At 40.6% G+C, this 11,733-nt stretch overlaps 1 long non-coding RNA gene across 1 annotated transcript; it reads left to right on the top strand.

The window, feature by feature from the left end:
• The first annotated feature begins 992 nt into the window (after window positions 1-992).
• Window positions 993-10,925, top strand: LOC116062415. Its single transcript, XR_004107955.1, has 3 exons — window positions 993-1,003; window positions 2,584-2,588; window positions 10,716-10,925. It is a non-coding gene; the product is annotated as an uncharacterized LOC116062415 (long non-coding RNA).
• Window positions 10,926-11,733: the final 808 nt, after the last annotated feature.

Here is an 11,733-nt window from a genome sequence, read left to right as displayed (position 1 = left end):
AATACTGCACTAATGTTCTAATCGCATATTTGTCACCGTACTCCCAGGGGCCCAGCAGCAGCTGATTACATATTTGTGACCGTACTCCAAAACAGGTTAAAGAAGCATTGTAAAACGCACAGATTTAAAATCTCACACTTGTCGTTCTGTTCTGATGCTTATCAAAGTGCATAGGTTTATTTACCAGCTGTACAGTAATTTAGTTTTTTTACAGTTTTCGCTTTGGATAAAAGCTTCTGTCCGCCAATTTTCTGGGCATGCGCAATGCTTTTGTTATTACAGGATATGATTATCAATGTATGCTATTCGTACCAGTGTATAAATTAGAAGTGGATGATATTCGTACCCTGGCGTAGGCTACCCTATATTTACACACAGTTATCCACACTACTCATGTATTACACATTTTTGGAATATTGTTCTGTGGCCTAAATAAAATCGTTGTAGTGTCCAATATTTCGCACACTTCAGAGAGACGTTCATACATACACTTGCGTGGTTCTCGACCTGGAGGGCGGGCCCTGACTTGCGCAATGGCATGCAAATTATCCAATCCAAAATGAAAGAACCAAGATCTCTTCACTGGGGAATTGAACCCCAGACTCTTGGCCATAGCTCACTGTTCTAACCACTCACCGAGCAGTTCTTGTAGAATGTAGTACAACCATTGACAACTTGGTGTCTTTAAGCCTCAGTTGGTAGATAACCATACTGTATACAAAAAATAGGTACTAACTAACAAACTAACCGTTGTATGCTTTCACTGAAGACAGAAAGCACAACTGTAGTATCCATTTTCCGCTAGAAATTCAATTGTTATAAACTTTAGAGACAAACCTTTCTTAATATGCCAGTTTCTGCTGTCAAGGATGATGAATGTTGACCATGATTTCGGTGCAGGCGTTGTTACGTCACAGGGTGTGAATAGCTCAGCTGTGTGGCCTAGGCTATTCGTACCGGGGGTGCAAATAGACACTCTCAAAAAAAACTGATTGAAGAAAAAGTTAAGGTATCAAATCACTGGTTATAATAGTGTGTATGTGCTGTATTTACATTGACCTAAATCAATACAAACAGAAAACAAGCAACAAGAAAAACACAAAATAAGTTTTGTTTTGTAATTGTCACATTACTATCAACTCATTTTCTGCTTTGTTGACCCTCAGCAAATGTAATTATTGTGTCATCAATCATTTGTTAAATGCAGTTATGGACCAGAGTTTGATGCCTAGACTGTTATAAGTGCAGCCAAAACTGGACCACCCCCTGGTGGCTGGCTGCAGTATAGGTCATAAACCCCACCCCCTTTATGTGAGCGGATGTGACTTTGGCCAGACTAAAAAAATCAAACGTCATGATTGACAGCTGGGATTGACTCGTGATTGGTCGACGAGTATATTTGATACCGCAGATCCACCACAAGATCACTACTGCGCAGACTCTGGCTCCAAAATTAAAAGATGGCAGCGCCCATATCGGGGATATTTTGGCTTCACTTTTGTACAGGGGGAGGAAGTGGAGACACGACGTCCATCTTTATATACAGTTTATGTTATTGCCATTTCATAGGACACATTTGAAACTGAGCAGGTAGTTTTGAATCACAGTAAATAAGTCCACACTGAGGGCTGAGGTCACCTGTGTCAACAAGAACAGAAACATGTCTTCCCTCCTCTTATATAAGCCCAAGATGTAGTGGTCTTGTAGTGGCTCTACAAAAGAGTACAACTCATTACATCCACAAAATTGGCTGAACCCAAATGTCTTTTTCTTTTCTTTTGCTAAGCAACATGAAAAACTAAATATATTCAGTGTTGCTTGGAGACTGCTGCTGACCAGTGGCATGAAAACCAAATGGAACACGAAGAAGTGTACAGTTTTGCCATGGGCTTTTTTATGCTCTCAGATTATTCATCTTCATTTTTGCATTTTCATGAATTTCAGTTTGGACCTAGTGTGCAACGGCTTCAAAGTTCAATCGATGGAGTTGAAAGTACCCTTCCTGCTTTTTCTTTCCTGCACTTCCATTTTTTGGCAAATGTCAAGTTGTCCTCTATGACTGATGTTTTTGTGTTGTATGTTGTTATGGGAAATTAAAATAATACTCCTCAGAAAAGTTAACAATAAAATAAAACCACCAAACTCTACATCTATACGGCCACTGAATCCAAGTCTTACCAAACCCTGTAACCCTGTTCTCGCTCTCTCCATCTGTGTGCATTCATGTCCCATTAATGCATGTTACTGACTTAGTTTCTGCCCCGGAGTGCTTGTGCTTTCTCACTTTGCAGATTTCCTAGGATTGTGGTGGCACATGGATCATGGTTGCACCTGCTGCCGTGGTCCTGCTTGACGCTCACTGCTACCAGTGTTCTAGTACTCAAGATTAGTGGGTTAGGGTTAGGGTTAGACACACAATGTTATCAGCTCACTAGATGTTGCTCTCTGTTCAATAAAGGGTTGAAAACACACTGAATTGCCATTCCTTTAATCTTTTTCTTTGAACAGAGAGCGCCATCTAGTGAGCTCAGAAAATAAAGACAGTGGTTCGCAAAGCTTCATTTGATCACTACTCAAGATCAGTCTTGGTCTCGAGACCGGTCTCGAGACCACTTTTTGGAGGTCTCATCTCGGAATCTACCACATTTTTACTCGGTCTTGTCTCGGTCTCAGATAAAGAGGACTCTGGATTTTAATTCAAGACCGGTCAAGACCACAACTGCCTTTTGATTATTTTATCAAGGCATTTCTTAAGACACACTTATGGCAATAAAAGAAGTGAATCTTAACCTAATTTGTTTTCTGTGGGTGTTTTTTCTGGGAATGTTGAGCTTTTGTGTCATGCAGTGCGGGACTTGCTCTGTTCTGGTCTTTGTCTCAACCCCTCAAAGTCTCGGTCTTGTCGCGGTCTCGATACACTCTGGTCTTGGTGATTACTTGGTCTCGGTTTAGGTGGTCTTGACTGCAACCCTGACTGCCACTACTATTATTATTATTATTATTATTATTATTATTATTATTATTAGTCAAAGTTCTAATATCTTTACTGTTACTATAATCGGATTTCTGTCCTGTTAAAAGGAAGTTTTTCCTCGCCGCTGTCACACCAAATGCATGCCCTTGCAGGAATTGTTGGGTCTCTGTAAATTATAGAGTGTGGTCTATACCTACTCTATCTGTAAAGTATCCTGAGATAACATCTGTATGAGTTGACACTATTAATACAATTGAATTGAAATTGAATTAAAATTGGCCACCATTTGAAACTAGTTGAGCTCCAGCACCAGTGATTTATAATGTCTTACATTTTAGTATTAGTTTTTAGGTATTTAAGTATGGGGAAGAAACCCTTTGTGTGTGAGCCTTTTCTACAGGTGTCAGTAATGGAAGAATATCTGTGATTGGGTGACTACCTCTCTATTTGCGAGAAATCTTAATGTAATGATACAGTTTCCACACTATGTAGGCACAGAGGAGATGCATCACCCATACTGGAGTGACAACAAAACCAAACATTATCACCTCTTCCTCCGCATATCCTGCTGTTGGAAAATGAACAGGATAATTTTATAGAGTACTGTGAAATTGAATTGCAACCAAACATTTTTCAAGGAGCGTCGTAGATGTGTGGAGCAGGGATCAAATCAGAATAGAGAGGCTCTGTACTGTAGTTTTCCCCAGCCAGAGGGTTAGAGATGCGGAACCTGCAATATGCAATATGTTGAACTCACTTTAAAACAAAGTCATTGGATTGTTGGTGCAAAGCCCCAGCTGGCTGCCAGCGTGGAGCACAACTGCAGAGAGGTTGTTTAGCCCCAACAAAACCATTTCTGACAAGTTAAATTGTGAGAGGGTTTGTCTGCCTGGCCGCACAAGCATTTATTGAGTGTGGAATGAGTTCTTGTGTACAGGGGTTGTATATATGTGTGTGTGTGTGTGTGTGTGTGTGTGTGTGTGTGTGTGTGTGTGTGTGTGTGTGTGTGTGTGTGTGTGTGTGTGTGACCTCTGGTCGTAGATTAAGGTCCCAGCCTCTCTGTCAGGCAGCACAACATGAGTAATGTTTTAATGTGAACTTATTAGGCCCTCTGTGCTTTTATGGACAGTCTGAGGCTGGAGATGGAGAGGTCGTTTTTCAACCGGAATGACTTGACCCTAGACTTGAACTAGCTTTTCTGCCTGGTCAGTCTTCTATCCCCCAGGTGACAAAATGACCATTAGAATTACAAAAAAATGACTCTAAATAATGACTCAAACTATGTCCCTGAATGTCATAAAGATGCGTGCTAAATTAGGCATTGATGTTAATGAATGATAACCAGGCCTATGTCAACAGTTAGCATGTGTTTTCTGTTAATGTGGTGCTTTAATTAACAACTCTAAGATAAATTAAGTCAGGAGAAGCTGTAAAATACAAGCATCCTAATGTTGCATGCAAATAAAATTTGCTGTGGTTGATTACATGTGATGCATTAACTTTGGTTAAGATAACGGAATCTACTAAAACGGATTAAGCAACCCTTCCTCACCCAAAAACGACCCTACAGATCGATGCAAGCAGCTAATAACGGTTGGTATTTGCATTTGTTGTTAGGCGTAGTAAAGTATAAAAGCTTCAAATTCCGCATAAGGAGGCAGGTTGGTGTCTACAGGACTATTACTTATTTAAGTTACTAACCAAGTTTAACTTGTCTGTGAGGCAATGGCGTCCATGAGGTCACGTTACGTCCCCATTTTAGTTTTACGTGACTCATTTTTAGCCAATCCCTAGTTTTACTAACCCTAAATAAGTTCTTTTGTTGCCTAAACTTAACTAGTTCCATTTCACAACCTTAACTATGTGACTGTTACCCTAAATAGAACTATCACGTGATAAAAAAACTGCCATCGCAGTCACTGTTATGTCTGAAAAACGTTCAGTATTGGGTCCTGTTGGACTCTGTTATGTTATGCACCGCGGGTGACAAGTTACTGTGCCTTTAAGGCTTACAGCAGTGTTTTACGGTAAGGGTCGAAAATGTAAGGTTTGCGGCAGTTCAGTAAACGCAACATGAACAGAGCAACACGGTGTGGTTATTGAGTCCTACACAAACATAATAGCCACATGTTACGATCACATGTTCTTAGTAGGAGAACGTTTGTCTTTCGTATCCATAAAGTCTTTGGGCAAAGTTTGACTTACATTTGATTTCATCAGGGTCCTATGCAGTCACTTAATAGTCAAGGTACTGACCAATATATTGATGTTGGTTTAATATACTTTTAATAACAAATTATTCAAATATCATTGAAATAATCCATTTTGATGTCCCTTTATGAGCTTAAGCAAAGTCACTGTAGTAACCCCTTTTGTTTTAGACGCGTGTGATAGATGACCAAAATGTACAGTATTACCAATGACATCACAATTTATTTCTTATTATTATTTCTTATTTTTGTAATAAAACAGAATACAGCCACTTTGCTCCCTATATACTACTTCCCACTCATAGATAATCAAAAAACAGTTTGATACGCCAGTCAATGCAACACCTAATTGCAGTTACCTCTTGATTATAATACCTTGTCTAATTGACAACTAACTGCTGCCCCAAGTGGCACTACCAAACAAACAAAAATCATAAACCAAAACGACTCCTACAGTCACATCTTGACTTTTGACAATTTTCTTGAGTTATGAAAATGTTGGGGCATAACATTGTGGTCATGGGCCAGAAAAGGTTGAGAACCACTGTAATAATAAACCGTAAGTTTTCTTTGTAGCCCCAGCCTTAAACTGCATACTGTAATTAATGCTATCATAATACGCTCAACACGGCGTTGTAGTTCATGTTCATGAAATAGACAAATCTATCTTGTAATTTTATGTGCTAACACACTGACACAAACATTGTGTACATGTACTTTGTTGTACTGTACAGTTTTAAGTGGAATAAACAGGATTTAATCAGAGTACAGTACCGTTGTCTATTGTGCAGTTGTATTCAGCTCAGTTTCTGCCTTATCTATTGATTGCAGACAATGCTTTGAGTCTGATGACAAACAGTTTGCCTGAAGAAGTTGTAGAGTCAGAGATGAAACAAAATGAGCAGAGATGGAGCACATTGACTGTACAGCATCCGGCACAGTGACTGTGCACTTTCATGTGATGATTCTCAAGCTGCTAGAGGTCGCCCCAAGCTGTTCCATTTGTCTTTTTTAAGCTTTTCAGTGGGGAACCAAATGAGAAATCTGTTTTTTACCCCGAGACAAGGCAGAAGACATTTAGCTGTGCCCAAGGCCACAGCTTCATGAGAACATATTATTACTTCTATCATCTGGAGAGCCACTGCAGACCGTTCATTTCCTCTCTCAGCTTTTTTTTTTTTTTTTTTTTTTACAAATTTGGTGTAGAACCAGTATGGCAACAGGGTTCCTGTAACCTCACAAAAAAAGTTTCTTTTCAGCTGCCAGATAAATGCATGGATTAGGTGTTGAATTACTCTGAAGGTAGTGACGAAAGAAAAAAAGAGCATTGGCTGCAGGACTAACCCAGGCCCTGTTTCATGTTAATATAATACAATCCACCCTGAACCTGCATAAAATAAAAGGCTATTATTAAAAAGAAATTTAACTTAAGACACAAAAAAATAATTAAACAAGTGCCTCCTACCAACTCCCCGAAGGCCAAGAGCATCTCAGTCCTGGAACCTGTTGTTGTTTCAGTATATTTTACCGGATCTGTATAGCCTATACTCTTATACTGATGCTCTCTGTGAATAAAAGTGTTACCACTTAAAATACCATCAATTCTTGTACAACACACAACAGCCACATTGTGGAGTGGTGCATCACTTTAGATCAGTAGCACGTGTCAAACGCAGTATAGATAGAAGATGTTGTACAGTAGTTGATTCATGGAGTGAAGGTGAGAAAGCTTTTAAGTGTTGTGTGTAGTTGTAGTAGTCTATATATCGATGACGTTTCATTTCCTGGATTGTTCAGGTGCCGCCGGAAGTTCCGCCGGATGTCCCTCATTTTCGGCTGGATGTCCGTCACCTTCCTTGTTCTTTGTGTTGGCGTTCTAACCTCCGGTGGATTTCTGAGGACTATGGTTAACTGCTCCTCAGATCTCTGCAGGTTAAATCCAGACAGCTAGCCAGACTATCTGTCCAATCTGAGTTTTCTGTTGCACGACTAAAACAACTTTTGAACGAGCACATGTTCCACCAAAACAAGTTCCTTCCCGAGACTATTTTGCAGACGATTGTGAGGAGGTGGACAGTTTCAGGAGAGGGGTCTTCAGCTCTGAGTTGGGAGAAAATGTGGAGGTGCTTTGGGGTTCTACAACAAAATCACAGTGTATCTTAAAGATGTACTATTAAATATTTCCATATCATTAGTGAATCAAATGACTCATTGCAACTTGTACTTACAAACCCAGAGAAAGACTTAGAATGGTAGATTAAAATCCAAATGCACATAAGTATTTATGCAAGTATCATTAAAAAAAAATATATATATATATATATATATATAACATAAAACCAGAAGTAATTGATCTCAAGTCTGGCTACCTTTTTTAGTATGCTGTACCAACCAGTTATCCCTCCCAACTCATCAAATAATGACGCTTGGTCAGTGTCTCTCAGCCTCAGATACCAACGCAAAAATGACCCTTTAGAGTCTGTATGTGACACACCGGTCAGAGCAGCAGCTCGACCACAGCGCTGTAAGATGACGTAGTATTAAGAGTGACAACGGTAGTGAGTAGTATGAAAGACACAGAATCCGTGTTAGAAGGTTGGTTGGACTGGTGGATGGGTCAAACAACACAGGACTTTCATCCAGGAGACCGGGGTTTGTGTCCTGTTCTTGTCCCATTTATCACTGAAACGTACATTTTACCACCATCCACCATCATTTCTGGTCTACATATCCTGGCCTCTGCTAAATTATTATTTATCCCCGGTGGGGACAAAATTTATCCCCCCCTCAGAGCTTCTTCACCAATAGACCATGTATTAAATACCTCAAATAGAAATATTTTATACTAAGTAAAGGGCTGTAAAGTGAACAGTCTGTAGTGCGATTGAAGGATAAAAATCCGAGCAGCAGTTGCTGGTTGTATTTAGCCTCTACAGAGCTCCAGGACGCTGGCTACCAGCGGCAGTTGTTTTGCTGCCAATAAGCAGTGTTGGGAATGTTACTTTAAAAAAGTAATTAGTTATAGTTACTCACTACTTGTTCCAAAAAGTAACAGAGTTAGTAACTGAATTACTCTATAATAAAAGTAACTCGTTACCAGGGAAAGTAACTATTTGTGTTACTGTTAAAAAAAAAGTTGCTATATGTCAAAGAATTTGGATTTTTTTGAGCAGTTTTTTTGTTGTGAGGCAGAAAGATCTAGCTTTTGCTGCTTGGAGGACTTTGCTCCGAGTCCTTCTTTGCTAGTGGATGGCGAGCTATCATCTGTGGTGGAGGTATCGCTGGTTTTGGCCACTAGCTTTGTAGATGCGTGTGTCGTTGTGAGATGCTTCATTAAATTAGAGTTGCTTGCTTGCTAACGGATGTCGACAAAGTCTTCGCTCCTGGACATAATGTACACATTACATGTACGTTCTTGCCTTTGACCACAATGAATTTGAAGTAGTGCTTATATCTCCACCTTGAAAATGCCAACTTTTCATCGGATTGCTCCTGACTCGCCATCTCTGCTGCTTCATCGAATCTCTGTTTAGCTGTTGTGTGTGTGGCGCGTGTGCTGGCATGTGTGTAAAAACACTGGCTCTGATTGGCTACCATGAAACATGACTCTGCCTTAGCCAATCATAATCGCTTACCTCGTTATTAACCCACCTCCTCACTTTCTGTGAGCCAGGGGTGCGTTCGGATTACACAGTTTATTCAATCAATGCATAGTAACGCACCACATTTAACGTCTAGTAATGTTACTGGCGTTGTAACGACGGGAAAAGTAATTAGTTAGATTACCCCGTTACTGAAAAAATAACGTTGTTACCTAACGCCGTTCTTTTAAATGGCGTTATTCCAAACACTGCCAATAAGTAACTGCAAACCGGCTACAGACATAGGGGCCATGGTAGTGGAGTTTAGCCAGAAAAAGTAAGCCGCGATAACAGTTAAGTTTAGGCAACAAAACGACTAGTTAAGTTTAGGAAAAACATCGTTGTTAAAACACTCCCGAGGAAGGAACAGGTGTTTCCTGGGAGAAAGTATTTTGTTTTCGCTGTGAAGTGAACTCCGCTCCTCGGTTTGAAAAGCGCTGTTTTATGTTGACACCACGTTGTGCTAGGCTATTTCATTTTGAGATCATTTTCCATTGGAGTTAGTTAATACAAGTTTTGGCATGGCTGGCCGAGTGGCACTATAAATTGTATTGAAAGATAGATTTAATTCTTGCATGTTTTGTTTTGTTGTGCACGATCCAAAAACATCAACATTTTTTTTCTCTGCATTCTTGCAGCTCATTCTGTTTAGCAGACCGTGTGAACTTCTTCCCCTCTGGCTTTCAACATCTACTAATTGTGCCGGACACGTATCGCAGAGTTAATGGGGATCAGATGGCTTCTACTCCCTCCTCCTTCTCCTGACCAGAGCTCATCCCATGCTCCAAAACTATGCTTCAGAAAGAAAAAAAAAGATTGTGAAAAATCACCTTGACATTTTGGACAGTTAGCTCAGTAGACTCTTATCCGTGTCCCGCACAGGTCAGAGAGTCGGCAGCGTTTTTTCATCCAGACGGATCTCTGCAGCAGCTGATTTGACTGATTTTCTGCTCTGTGATTAAGAGTGTGCGCTGACTGTAAAAGTATAACTGCAGTGACACAAAATTTCACTATCTGTGCTGGAAATTTTTTTTAATTTTATTTTGGAACTCCGGCATTCATTTCTAATGCCTTTGATTTGAGAGAACAGAAGTTTGCCAATTAAAATTACTATGTTACCCTTAAAGCATACAGTAGTTTGAACTTTCTGTCATGGACAGTTGTCATGCATGTTTTCTCAGTAACAGTAGTATGTTTGTCATTGGGAATTTAACTGGGTAACAGTTTAATTCCAGGTAACTACAGTACCAGTCAAAAGTTTGGACATGCTTTCCATTTCAAGTGAATGAGAAAACGTGTCCAAACTTTTGACTGGTACTGTACAGCAATGCAGCAATTGCCAAAACCCCCTCTGAAAATGAAAACTTCCAAACCAGGACTCTTTATTATGATCTGGAAAGGCAACCTGGGTCAGAGTTGACTGTTTCCCCCAATTCATAGACCAGTTTCCATTAAAAATAATCATACAACTTCCTTTTCCTATCATCACAGCTCCTATTATTTTAGCTCCATATCTATTTTTTTAAAGTTTCTTGCATATGCTGCATGTTGTTCACATTTTAAGAAATACTTGAAATGGGAGCGTGCCTATGTTCCCACATTTCTAAGATTTCTTTCAAAATTAGACCCTATGTTCCCACAGTTCCCACATTTCTAAGATTTCTTTTCCAAAATTAGGCCCTATGTTCCCACATTTACTTTTTCATAAATTTGTATCAGATTTCCCCTAACCAATTTCCCCTAACCCTAAACAACCTTGTGGGAGGATGGGGCTTACATTGAAGGGAAATGTAGGAACACAAGACCTAATTTTGAAAATGTCCTAGAAATGTGGGAACATAGGGCTGTGGGAACATAGGGCTGTGGGAACATAGGGCTGTGGGATCATAGGGCCGTGGGACCATAGGGCCGTGGGACCATAGGGTTGTGGGAACATAGGGCTGTGGGACCATTGGGCTGTGGGACCATTGGGCTGCGGGACCATTGGGCCGTGGGACCATAGGGCCGTGGGACCATAGGGTTGTGGGAACATAGGGCTGTGGGACCATTGGGCTGTGGGACCATAGGACCGTGGGACCATAGGGCCGTGGGAACATAGGGCTGACCCCCTTGAAATCATAAGATTAGTTTTTTGTGATTGTAATTTTTAGACCTGGAACTCAGCTTTAACAGAGTTCCTAGAGTTTGCCCAAACCAGCTTTCTATACAATCCAGGGTTAACTTATTAATTACAATAGTGAGTTAACAAATCGTTCTTCGGCCCCTAAATCCACTTGTGTCTCCAGTGTTGATCAAATGTAAAAGCAGCATTTGTGTATTATTGAAATGTCCTGCTTGACAGACGCTAATTGAATCAGCGGAGATATTTTAAAAGCGCATGCTCGTGCATATCAAAGATTCTCCCATCGCTGATGGCCTCCGCATAGTTTTTAAGATGAGTGAGTCGAAAAACAGAATTGAGAGTGTGATTAGTGAAGATGAATGCAAAAACAGCTCCGTTCCTTTTTGTTTTCCTCCGTTTGAAGCCGCCCTCCCCGCCCCTCCCAGCCTGACAAACATGCAGGGCAGCTCAGCCAGCAAACTGCCCTCGTAGAATCGGCCAAGCGGGAGCCTTGTGCCTGCATTGCAGAGGCTGTCCGGACACAGATTGATTTGTAGCTATTGAGACAACACTGATACGTTACCGAGAGCACAGACGTCAGCAATCGCCTTCCGATTTTTAAGTGGGAGGCTGTGCTGTTGAAGAGAGAGAGAGAGAGAGAGAGAGAGAGAGAGAGAGAGAGAGAGAGAGAGAGAGAGAACGACACGATGTGAGGAGTTTTATTGGAATACCTTCATCTCCCTCTCTTTTTAGCTATTTTCTATCCAGCATACTAACGCAGGCTGTAAATCGCATCTGTTATCGCAG

Source organism: Sander lucioperca, chromosome 1 (genome assembly GCF_008315115.2).
Source record: "Sander lucioperca isolate FBNREF2018 chromosome 1, SLUC_FBN_1.2, whole genome shotgun sequence".
Lineage (NCBI taxonomy): Eukaryota > Metazoa > Chordata > Actinopteri > Perciformes > Percidae > Sander > Sander lucioperca.
The sequence above is the reverse complement of the archived record's forward strand: the minus strand, read 5'-3'. Positions and strand labels throughout refer to the sequence as shown.